General features: G+C 39.8%; 1 long non-coding RNA gene across 1 annotated transcript; it reads left to right on the top strand.

Annotated features, from left to right (window-relative positions):
* Positions 1 to 517: 517 nt before the first annotated feature.
* Positions 518 to 2,370, top strand: LOC134485814 (uncharacterized). The gene is made up of 2 exons (XR_010064033.1): positions 518 to 842; positions 2,190 to 2,370. It is a non-coding gene; the product is annotated as an uncharacterized LOC134485814 (long non-coding RNA).
* The last annotated feature ends 10,248 nt before the right edge of the window (positions 2,371 to 12,618 follow it).

Below are 12,618 nucleotides of genomic sequence, written 5' to 3'. Positions count from 1 at the left end.
TCTCACAATCTTGGAGCTAAAAGTCCATGATCAATGTACTAGAAGGTTCCATTTGTCAGGCAAAGTACCCTCCTTCCTGGCTGTGTCTTCACAGACTCTGTTCTCTGCACTGTGTGGAGAGAAAGCATTCTGCAAACAGGAAGTACTCTGTAACCACTTTCCAGAAAATTAGAAAGCTTTGTAGCTGGACTAAACTGGATTAAGGTATCAGTAGAAAAAAGAGGTGTCCCTTGGTCTGAGGTGAGGTTGAAACAGAAGGAACAAGATGACATGTTCAGGTGCCAGGACTTAATCCCTTAGAAAAGTGACTGTCCCTATGTCTACACCTAAAGATCACGGTTCAGCCTGGGATGAGGACTCAGTGGGTTAGCACTCTTGATCTGAAAGCATGAGGGCCTGAGCTCAAATCCACAGTACCAGATAAAAAGCTGGGCGTGTCACAAGTGTTGGTGATTCCAGTGTTGGGGAGTGGAGAGGTGGATCCAGGGAGCTAACTGCACAGTCATCTGAGCTGAAATGAGATTCAGGTTCACTGAGAGAAGTTGTCTCAAAGAGAATTAGAAAGAGTGTCATAGGGGAAGACCTCTGATATCCTCTGGCTGCCAAGTGCATGTGGCTTCACACACACACACACACACACACACACACACACACACAAGTGCATGTGGCTTCACACACACACACACACACACACACACACACACACACACACAGAGTCTTAGTTCCAAGCATTGTGACAAGAGCTAGAACCCTGCTAGAACCTCTTCTTTGTTCCAGAAGAGATACAGCAGCATTGTGAGGCCCAGAAGTTTGCAGATTCTGTGGCTGTGTGGAAAGTCAGTGTAAGTGACAGAAGTTGTTAGAGTTCCTGATGTGTAGGAAACACTGAAAGGACCAGAGTCAGCACAGGGCACACCAAGACCATGTTCTCACAACAAAGACTTATTATTTTCCCCTGGAGGGGCAGAGAGTAGGGAATAAGAGATAAAGACAAGAAGTAGAGAAGAGGAAGGGGACAAGGGAAAGAGAAAAGGGGACAAAGGACTGCCTCTGGATAGAGAGAAGATAGGTGTGGCCTGTAGCCAAATGATTTATAAAGGAAAAAGGGGAAACTCCTTGTTTACTTTTAATTGTCATGTTAATTAGGTGAGCAAAAAGGGGGGCTTTTGATTGTTGGATTTCAATATTTTGATAGCTGGACCTTGGTGGTCAGCAGCAAAAGGAGGAAGTAGCCAAATAAGGTAATAGACCTCAGTGGTTATCTTTAGAAATGTAGTGTCTGGTTTAGTAATGAAGAGGGAATGGGCAAGGGTAAGGCTTGCCACAGCCATGTCTGCCAAGCTGGGACCTACTAGAGTCCTTCAGACTCCTCCCTCCACCCATGGCCCAAGGGTAGGCTACGTGAGCCTGTGGTCCTGAGAGTTGATGGCACACTCAGACCACAAAGGAAGGCCTGGGGATTGTCAGTTACAGTTCAGAACATTTTAGGGTCTAAGTAAATGCTTAAGCCCTAGAATATGAACTCCTTTCTACTTCCTCCCACACACGTGGGTTTTTTCTATCTTCTCTCTCTGATCACATATGCATTAACTTATTCATTGTACAGTTCACACTGTGCTAATATTAAGGAAAGTACTAGAATTGTTTTATTTTTTAGAAAATGCCAATGAATATGGCCACCTTTATTGGAGGCCAGTAGTTGTTGAGGAAACACTAAAAAGAAGGTTTTTGTTTCTGAACAAAAGAAGCCTCTGGAAGCATTGGCTTGATACGGCGTGGTAAATACGTAATTAAAGATGCAGGGAGTTTATAATTTTATTAAAATCTGACTCTAGACTAAATAATTTAAAGCTTTAGAATGTCAAACATTGATTGCCACAATAAAGGAGTCCATTGAACATCATATAATGCCTTTTATAACGTCGAGCAGAAATTTCAGCCATGTGTACCTGAACAAGCAGGTTTGCAATTACTGATTCTGAAAGAAATGTAGTTTTATTACTAATGGTATATGAGCTGCTTGAATACAAAGACCCATGAGAAGAATGGTGAATGGGTACCAGTAAAACACATCCAAATCTAAACACATGCAAACGCATGCAGGTGCATTTATATTTTTTGTAGTAAAGCTGAGTATGGTAAAGCCTGGGAAGGCCTTTTTTCTAAATAACCTTTGCTTTGCTTCACAGATGTCCTGGGGCACTACTGAGGCAGAAGCATTTGGCAAGAATTCTCCTAAACTGTGCAAATTAACATGAATACCAAACTTCCCAACGGGTGGTCTTGCACTTAGGAATTCACCCGGTATTTTTTTTTCATCAAGCCAATGTCTCTACAAGTCAACCTTTCCTTAAATGGTTCTTTTATCCAGTTTTTGTTCTCTCTTTCTCTTCTTTTTTCACCATAGCACTTCTAGAATTTGGTTTGATATTTTTAAAAGTCTCAATTCTGACTCTCCACTTCATTCATTCATTCACTCACACATTCAGACTTTCATTCATTCATTCATTCATTCAGTCAGTCAGTCACAAAGCTCTAACTTACTACTGGCAGATCCTGCAGATTAATCTGTGGTGATGTTTGTTTGTTTTGTTTTTATTTGTTTTTTACATTTGGCTACCATTAGTACTAAAAGCAGATCAAGATTACTTTAGAAAGATAGGCTTCTCAGGCTTCTCTTTCTTATGTAGAGTCTTAGGTAGCCTTCATCAGGTTCAGGTTTTGGTTGGGCATGTCTGGGCCACAGGCAAGGTTCCCTCCTTTTTAGCAGTAATGTGAGAATGAATAGGTTTGTATCACAGGGTGGGGGTTGGGAGGGGCTCTGCTTTACCTTGTGAATACTACATGTGTTTCAGCTGTTTATGTAGCTCTTAAATCATCAGTGTATCAACCTCAGAATGATATTTGCATTATCTTTGGTCCCTTTGTGTTTTATTCCTTAGTAGCTAATGTGTTTCCTTACCATTTGTCTTAGGGTTTTACTGCTGTGAACAGACACCATGACCAAGGCAACTCTTATAAGGACAATTCTTACAAGGGCAATTGGGGCTGGTTTACAGGTTCAGAGGTTCAGTCCATTATCATTAAAGTGGGAACATGGCAGTGTCTAGGCAGGCATGGTGCAGGAGCAGAGAGTTCTACTTCTTCATCTAAAGGCCACTATGAGAAGACTGGCTCTCAGGTGGTTAGGAGGAAGGTTTCATTGCCCAACCCCAACAGTGACACTGACAAACTTTCTCCATCAAGGCCACACTTCCTAATAATGCCACTCCCTGGGCACTATTCAAACTACCATACTATGGTAACTTTGAACCTTTTGTCTTTGATGTTTATAGATAAATTTCTTTTTAGCTATCATTCTTGATATCTTCTTGTTCTCTGAGACAAAAATCTTGTTATATAGTCCACTCTAGTCTCAAACTCATCTCCCATTTCTCAAGTCCTGGGATTATGGACCTGCCCTATTACATGGGCCTCACTCAATCTTAATAGCGATGATTCCTGAATCTTAGGAATATTATTCTTCAGATTTTTATTTTTATTCTTAATTATTTTTAGAACTCATAATCATCAGCTCCAGGAGGTTCAATGTTATCTCTCTCCAGTTCTTTACTTTCCTAATGAAAATAATGGAATTCCTAGGTTGGATCTTTTCCTTCTAGCCTGTCATCCCATTGCTGTCTTTGAATACAGTGACACACCGTTTACATTTCTCTAGGACCAGAGAGTCTCCCAGGTGTGACCCTGTGAGAGCCAAAGTCATGTTTTAAGTTTTAATTACTGTGCCTAAGAGATCCATCAAACAAAAGAGCCTCTAGCCTGTGAGCCCCTTGCCTAGGGGCAGACACTTCCTAAGATGCTGGGGGCTATTGTTCTCTAAGACAGCAAGCACTCCCGGTTCCACTTCCCAAAACAAGTTTGGTTGACCCAAGTTTCAAGCCTCTCCCTCAGCAAGTTGCACCTTTGGTAATCACTGTTGCTGCTGTTGGCCTCACAAACTGGTTTCCCTTTAACCACAATTAGTTGTGGTTGTAGCGAGGGTAATTTTGAAATTTTGTTTTGTAGTCAAGAGTTCAATTTGTTCTTAATCTCTAAAATAAAATTTGCATCTTAGATATCTTTAATAGGACTATATTTTCATGTGCTATTCTCTATTAAACTGCTCTGTCCTATAAAGTTTTTGCTGATAAATATTATTACTTATTGGATTTGTTCAATGTAACACATAGTAGATTATTTACAAAAATGTTTTCTAATTTTTTTCTTTCTAGGGCTTATTTTCAAAGAGATTTGATCTAGAGATTTTTACCTTGGACAGCCTGGTTTAGGGGTAACTCTAAAAGGGTTTTACATTTTCTTCTTTGATGTGTCATAAGAATTTCATTAGCCCAGATTAATTAGTATGTTAATTTCTCCATCTAAAAGACTTCAATAGTATAAATGTGTACTCTATCATTATGAGAGCCAAAGGCATATGGTTTTATATGAAAAAGGCTTTCTAATCACAATTCAGTCTAAAGTAAACTAACATTCTTATCAGGTGAGTGGAAACTTTGCAGAGTCTTGTAGGATACGGTTTTAGGAAGATCTTCTTTGCATGGGCCTAAAAACTTAAGTCCTTAAATTGCTGAGGTCAGAAAACCACAGTATCTGTTTGGTTTCCTGTTCAGTTTTAGTTTGAGAACCTGAATATTTCCCATATTTCCATATATTAAAATTTAGTCATCCTTCAGCATCCGTGGGAGATTAATTTCTGAACCCAGACATACATACATACATACACATACACACAAATACATCATTTTCCTATAGATTTTTAGCCATCTCTAGATATATACCTAATACAACATAAAAACTGTTCAAGTAGTTGGTATACTGTGTTTTTTAAAGGAATTATGATGAGAAATAAGAATCGTATGCATCCTCAGCACAAAGGCTATCGATGTAGTTCATGTCATGGCTACTGCAGTAAACAATCTACAGGTGGGCAAATAGACTGAAAATAAAATAAGAACAAGAGCTGGGCTGGGCTATAGATTTGTGCTAGAGCACTTCTTCAGCAAGCTTGTGTCTCTGAGTTTTATGCTCAGTACTGCAATACCACTATCACCACCACCATCACCACCACCAGTGATGATGATGATGATGATATGATGATGATAACAACAACAATCATGATAATAATAAGCAACTAATAGTTAAATAGAATATGCACAATACACTAAATATATTTCTAAAGATTTTATACTTAGTAATTATATTAAAAATATATAATTCCCTACATGATATGTATGGTGTTTTGAATAAGAAATGTTCCTCAAATGCTCCTATTTTTGAGTACCTCGCTCACAGTTGGTGGCACTGTTTGAAGAGGCTATGGGACATTTAGGATGAGAAGCCTTACTGGAGGATGTATGTCACCAGGGATGGGCTTTGAGAGTATACAGCGTGCCCCGATTCCTGCCTGCTTCCTCTGCTTTCTGCCTGTGGAAAGATGTCTGAGCTCACAGCCCGAGCTCCTGCAGCCAGGTCTGCCTGTTGTCATGCTGTCCTTGTCTTTCAGTACGGTAAGGAAACAGATAGCTACTAAGGATTAAAACACAAAGGGATCAAAGATAATGCAAATATCATTCTGAGGTTGATACACTGATGATTTAAGAGCTACATAAACAGCTGAAACTCATGTAGTATTGGCAAGGTAAAGTAGAGCCCCTCCCAACCCCCACGCTGTGATACAAACCTATTCATTCTCACATTATTGCTAAAAAGGAGGGAACCTTGCCTGTGGCCCAGACATGCCCAATCCAAACCTGAACCCGCTGAAGGCTACCTGAGACTCTACATAAGAAAGAGAAGCCTGAGATGTTTCCAACTTTACAGATACAGAAACTGAGCCATAGACAAAATTAATTGACAGACGCAAAGTTACACAACTATTAATGACAGACTAGGGATTCAGATACAGGCACTGTCACCTCAGGATCTGTGTTTTAATCATAAATAATACTGACTCTATCCAGGCTAGGTGGTGCCTACATGAAACCTGACATTTGAGATTTAGGTAAGACCTTCAGTTGCAGGCCAGCCTAGGAGATACGGTGAGATACCATTCCAAAGAAAGACAGTAAGGAAGAAAAGCATTGTCTACTGCCTCTCAAAAAATTAACACAAGATATTCCTAAATAGCCTAGGCAGCCCGTTAATTCATAATTTTTCCTGCTTCAGCTCCCAGAGTCCTGGGATTACAGCCCTGAGTCATCTTACCTACTTCAATGATGAGTTAAAAGTAATATTTGTCCAAACTAAAACATTCTGGACTCATTTGTCTGCTTGGAGAGGTGGGAAGTCAAATGCAGGCCATTGCAGGTATGGAAGTCAGAGGACAACTTGCAGGAGTTGGTTCTCTCTTCCAGATGTTGGAGAACCAAGTCAAGTCATCAGGCCTAGCAGCACACCGTTATCCAGTGAGGCACCTTGTCTGCCCAGCATCACCCATCCTCACAGTGGTCAGGCTAATCCACTGATCGGATTGCCAGGAAAGGAAAAGCCAAGCTGGGATATTACCATTACTACACACTACAATCTAATATCACTGAACTTTCTTTTTTTTTTATTCTTTTTCAAAGGTTTATTATTATTTTCATTTACGTGTATGTGCACACATGAATTTATGTGTACCATATATGTGCAGGTGCCTACAGAGTCTAGAGAGTATTGGTTGTCCTGAAACTGGAGTCACAGGCAGTTGAGTCTCCTGATGTGGCTACTAGGAACAAACCCTTCAAGAGCATAACAGCCCTTGACCTCTGGCCATCTCCTCAGCCCCAGCTTTCTTCTTCTTCTTTTTTTTTTTCTTGAAGAATTTATTTTTTGTAGGCATTTCTTTTATTAACTTGAGTATTTCTTATTTACATTTCGAAAGTTATTCCCTTTCCTGGTTTCCGGGCAAACATTCCCCTCCCCCCTCCCCCCTCCCCTTCTTTATGGGTGTTCCCCTCCTCATCCCCCCCATTGCCGCCCTCCCCCCAACAATCTAGTTCACTGGGGGTTCAGTCTTAGCAGGACCCAGGGCTTCCCCTTCCACTGGTGCTCTTACTAGGATATTCATTGCTACCTATGAGGTCAGAGTCCAGGGTCAGTCCATGTATAGTCTTTGGGTAGTGGCTTAGTCCCTGGAAGCTCTGGTTGCTTGGCATTGTTGTTCATAAGGGGTCTCGAGCTCCTTCAAGCTCTTCCAGTTCTTTCTCTGATTCCTTCAGCAGGGGTCCTATTCTCAATTCAGTGGTTTGCTGCTGGCATATGCCTCTGTGTTTGCTGTATTCTGGCTGTGTCTCTCAGGAAAAATCTACATCCGGCTCCTGTCGGCCTGCACTTCTTTGCTTCATCCATCTTGTCTAATTGGATGGCTGTATATGTATGGGCCACATGTGGGGCAGGCTCTGAATGGGTGTTCCTTCTGTGTCTATTTTAATCTTTGCCTCTCTCTTCCCTGCCAAGGGTATTCTTGTTCCCCTTTTAAAGGAGTGAAGCATTCACATTTTGATCATCCGTCTTGAGTTTCATTTGTTCTAGGGATCTAGGGTAATTCAAGCATTTGGGCTATGGCCACTTATCAATGAGTGCATACCATGTGTGTTTTACTGTGATTGGGTTACCTCACTCAGGATGATATTTTCCAGTTCCAACCATTTGCCTACAAATTTCATAAAGTCATTGTTTTTGATAGCTGAGTAATATTCCATTGTGTAGATGTACCACATTTTCTGTATCCATTCCTCTGTTGAAGGGCATCTGGGTTCTTTCCAGCTTCGGGCTATTATAAATAAGGTTGCTATGAACATAGTGGAGCATGTGTCTTTTTTATATGTTGGGGCATCTTTTGGGTATATGCCCAAGAGAGGTATACCTGGATCCTCAGGTAGTTCAATGTCCAATTTTCTGAGGAACCTCCAGACTGATTTCCAGAATGGTTGTACCTGTCTGCAACCCCACCAAAAATGATGGAGTGTTTCTCTTTCTCCACATCCTCGCCAGCGTTTGCTGTCACCTGAGTTTTTGAACTTAGCCATTCTCACTGGTGAGAGGTGAAATCTCAGGGTTGTTTTGATTTGCATTTCCCTTATGACTAAAGATGTTGAACATTTCTTTAGGTGTTTCTCAGTCATTTGGCATTCCTCAGCTGTGAATTCTTTGTTTAGCTCTGAACCCCATTTTTAATAGGGTTATTTGTCTCCCTGCGGTCTAACTTCTTGAGTTCTTTGTATATTTTGGATATAAGGCCTCTATCTGTTGTAGGATTGGTAAAGATCTTTTCCCAATCTGTTGGTTGCCGTTTTGTCCTAACAACAGTGTCCTTTGCCTTACAGAAGCTTTGTAGTTTTATGAGATCCCATTTGTCGATTCTTGATCTTAGAGCATAAGCCATTGGTGTTTTGTTCAGGAAATTTTTTCCAGTGCCCATGTGTAGAGATACTGCCCTAGTTTTTCTTCTATTAGTTTGAGTGTGTCTGGTTTGATGTGGAGGTCCTTGATCCACTTGGACTTAAGCTTTGTACAGGGTGATAAGCATGGATCGATCTGCATTCTTCTACATGTTGACCTCCAGTTGAACCAGCACCATTTGCTGAAAATGCTATCTTTTTTCCATTGGATGGTTTTGGCTCCTTTGTCAAAAATCAAGTGCCCATAGGTGTGTGGGTTCATTTCTGGGTCTTCAATTCTGTTCCATTGGTCTATCTGTCTGTCTCTGTACCAATACCATGCAGTTTTTATCACTATTGCTCTGTAATACTGCTTGAGTTCAGGGATAGTGATTCCCCCTGAAGCCCTTTTATTGTTGAGGATAGTTTTAGCTATCCTGGGTTTTTTGTTCTTCCAGATGAGTTTGCAAATTGTTCTGTCTAACTCTTTGAAGAATTGGATTGGTATTTTGATGGAGATTGCATTGAATCTGTAGATCGCTTTTGGTTAAATGGCCATTTTTACTATATTAATCCTGCCAATCCATGAGCATGGGAGATCTTTCCATCTTCTGAGGTCTTCTTCAATTTCTTTCTTCAGAGTCTTGAAGTTCTTATTGTACAAATCTTTTACTTGCTTGGTTAAAGTCACACTGAGGTACTTTATATTATTTGGGTCTATTATGAAGGGTGTCCTTTCCCTAATTTCTTTCTTGGCTTGTTTCTCTTTTGTGTAGAGGAAGGCTACTGATTTATTTGAGTTAATTTTATACCCAGCCACTTTGCTGAAGTTGTTTATCAGCTTTAGTAGTTCTCTGGTGGAACTTTTGGGATCACTTAAATATACTATCATATCATCTGCAAATAGTGATATTTTGACTTCTTCTTTTCCGATCTGTATCCCCTTGACCTCCTTTTGTTGTCTGATTGCTCTGGCTAGAACTTCAAGAACTATATTGAATAAGTAGGGAGAGAGTGGGCAGCCTTGTCTAGTCCCTGATTTTAGTGGGATTGCTTCAAATTTCTCCCCATTTAGTTTAATGTTAGCAACTGGTTTGCTGTATGTAGCTTTTACTATATTTAGGTATGGGCCTTGAATTCCTATTCTTTCCAGGACTTTTATCATGAAGGGGTGTTGAATTTTGTCAAATGCTTTCTCAGCATCTAATGAAATGATCATGTGGTTTTGTTCTTTCAGTTTGTTTATATAATGGATTACATTGATGGTTTTCCTTATATTAAACCATCCCTGCATGCCTGGGATGAAGCCTACTTGATCATGGTGGATGATTGTTTTGATGTCCTCTTGGATTCGGTTTGCCAGAATTTTATTGAGTATTTTTGCGTCGATATTCATAAGGGAAATTGGTCTGAAGTTCTCTTTCTTTGTTGTGTCTTTGTGTGGTTTAGGTATAAGAGTAATTGTGGCTGCATAGAAGGAATTAGGTAGTGCTCCATCTGTTTCAATTTTGTGGAATAGTTTGGATAATATTGGTATGAGGTCTTCTATGAAGGTCTGATAGAATTCTGTACCAAACCCGTCTGGACCTGGGCTCCTTTTGGTTGGGAGACCTTTAATGACTGCTTCTATTTCCTTAGGAGTTATGGGGTTGTTTAACTGGTTTATCTGTTCCTGATTTAACTTCGGTACCTGGTATCTGTCTAGGAAATTGTCCATTTCCTGCAGATTTTCAAGTTTTGTTGAGTATAGGCTTTTGTAGTAGGATCTGATGATTTTTTGAATTTCCTCTGAATCTGTAGTTATGTCTCCCTTTTCATTTCTGCTTTTGTTAATTTGGACACACTCTCTGTGTCCTCTTGTTAGTCTGGCCAAGGCTTTATCTATCTTGTTGACTTTCTCAAAGAACCAATTTTTGGTTCTGTTGATTCTTTCTGTGGTCCTTTTTGTTTCTACTTGGCTGATTTCAGCTCTGAGTTTGATTATTTCCTGTCTTCTACTCCTCCTGGGTGTATTTGCTTCTTTTTGTTCTAGAGCTTTTAGGTGTGCTGTCAAGCTGCTGACATATGCTCTCTCCTGTTTCTTTCTGCAGGCACTCAGAGCTATGAGTTTTCCTCTTAGCACAGCTTTCATTGTGTCCCATAAGTTTGGGTATGTTGTACCTTCCTTTTCATTAAATTCTAAGAAGTCTTTAATTTCTTTCTTTATTTCTTCCTTGACCAGGTTATCGTTGAGTAGAGCATTGTTCAATTTCCACGTATATGTGGGCATCTTCCCTTATTGTTATTGAAGACCAGTTTTAGGCCGTGGTGGTCTGATAGCACGCATGGGATTATTTCTATCTTTCTGTACCTGTTGACGCCCGTTTTCTGACCAATTATATGGTCAATTTTGGAGAAAGTACCATGAGGAGCTGAGAAGAAGGTATATCCTTTTGCTTTAGGTTAGAATGTTCTATAAATATCTGTTAAGTCCATTTGGTTCATGACTTCTCTTAGTCTGTCTACGTCTCTGTTTAATTTCCATTTCCATGATCTGTCCATTGATGAGAGTGGGGTGTTGAAATCTCCTACTATTATTATGTGAGGTGCAATGTGTGTTTTGAGTTTTAGTAAGGTTTCTTTTACGTATGTAGGTGCCCTTGTATTTGGAGCATAGATATTTAGGATTGAGAGTTCATCTTGGTGGATTTTTCCTTTGGTGAATATGAAGTGTCCTTCCTTATCTTTTTTGATGACTTTTAGTTGAAAATTGATTTTATTTGATATTAGAATTGCTACTCCAGCTTGCTTCTTCTGACCATTTGCTTGGAAAGTTGTTTTCCAGCCTTTCACTCTGAGGTAGTGTCTGTCTTTGTCTCTGAGGTGTGTTTCCTGTAGGCAGCAGAATGCAGGGTCCTCATTGCATATCCAGTTTGTTAATCTATGTCTTTTTATTGGGGAGTTGAGACCATTGATGTTGAGAGATATTAAGGAATAGTGATTATTGCTTCCTGTTATATTCATATTTGGATGTGAGGTTATGTTTATGTGCTTTTCTTCTCTTTGTTTTGTTGCCAAGACGATTAGTTTCTTGCTTTTTCTAGCTTGCCTCCTTATGTTGGGCTTTACCATTTATTATCCTTTGTAGTGCTGGATTTGTAGAAAGATATTGTGTAAATTTGGTTTTGTCATGGAATATCTTAGTTTCTCCATCTATGTTAATTGAGAGTTTTGCAGGATACAGTAACCTGGGCTGGCATTTGTGTTCTCTTAGGGTCTGTATGACATCTGTCCAGGATCTTCTGGCTTTCATAGTCTCTGGCGAAAAGTCTGGTGTGATTCTGGTAGGTCTGCCTTTATATTTTACTTGACCTTTTTCCCTTACTGCTTTTAATATTCTTTCTTTATTTTGTGCATTTGGTGTTTTGACTATTATGTGACGGGAGGAGTTTCTTTTCTGGTCCAATCTATTTGGAGTTCTGTAGGCTTCTTGTTTGCCTATGGGTATCTCTTTCTTTAGGTTAGGGAAGTTTTCTTCTATGATTTTGTTGAAGATATTTACTGGTCCTTTGAGCTGGGATTCTTCATTCTCTTCTATACCTATTATCCTTAGGTTTGATCTTCTCATTGAGTCCTGGATTTCCTGTATGTTTTGAACCAGTAGCTTTTTCCATTTTACATTATGTTTGACAGTTGAGTCGATGATTTCTATGGAATCTTCTGCTCCTGAGATTCTCTCTTCTATCTCTTGTATTCTGTTGGTGATGCTTGTATCTATGGCTCCTTGTCTCCTCCTTTGGTTTTCTATATCCAGGGTTGTTTCCCTGTGTTCTTTATTGATTGCTTCTATTTCCATTTTTAATTCCTTCAACTGTTTGTGTTTTCCTGGAATTCTTTCAGGGATTTTTATGATTCCTCTCTGTTGGGTTCTACTTGTTTATTTATGTTTTCCTGCGTTTCTCTAAGGGAGTTCTTCATGTCTTTCTTGAAGTCCTCCAGCATCATGATCAAATATGATTTTGAATCTAGATCTTGCTTTTCTGGTGTGTTTGTATATTCAGTGTTTGCTTTGGTGGGAGAATTGGGCTCCGATGATACCATGTAGTCTTGGTTTCTGTTGCTTGGGTTCCTGAGCTTGCCTCTCCCCATCAGATTATCTCTACTGTTACTTTCTTCTGCTATTTCTGACAGTGGCTAGACTGTCCTATAAGCCTGTGTG

This window comes from Rattus norvegicus, chromosome 2 (genome assembly GCF_036323735.1).
Source record: "Rattus norvegicus strain BN/NHsdMcwi chromosome 2, GRCr8, whole genome shotgun sequence".
NCBI classification, from domain to species: Eukaryota; Metazoa; Chordata; class Mammalia; order Rodentia; family Muridae; genus Rattus; species Rattus norvegicus.
The sequence above is the reverse complement of the archived record's forward strand: the minus strand, read 5'-3'. Positions and strand labels throughout refer to the sequence as shown.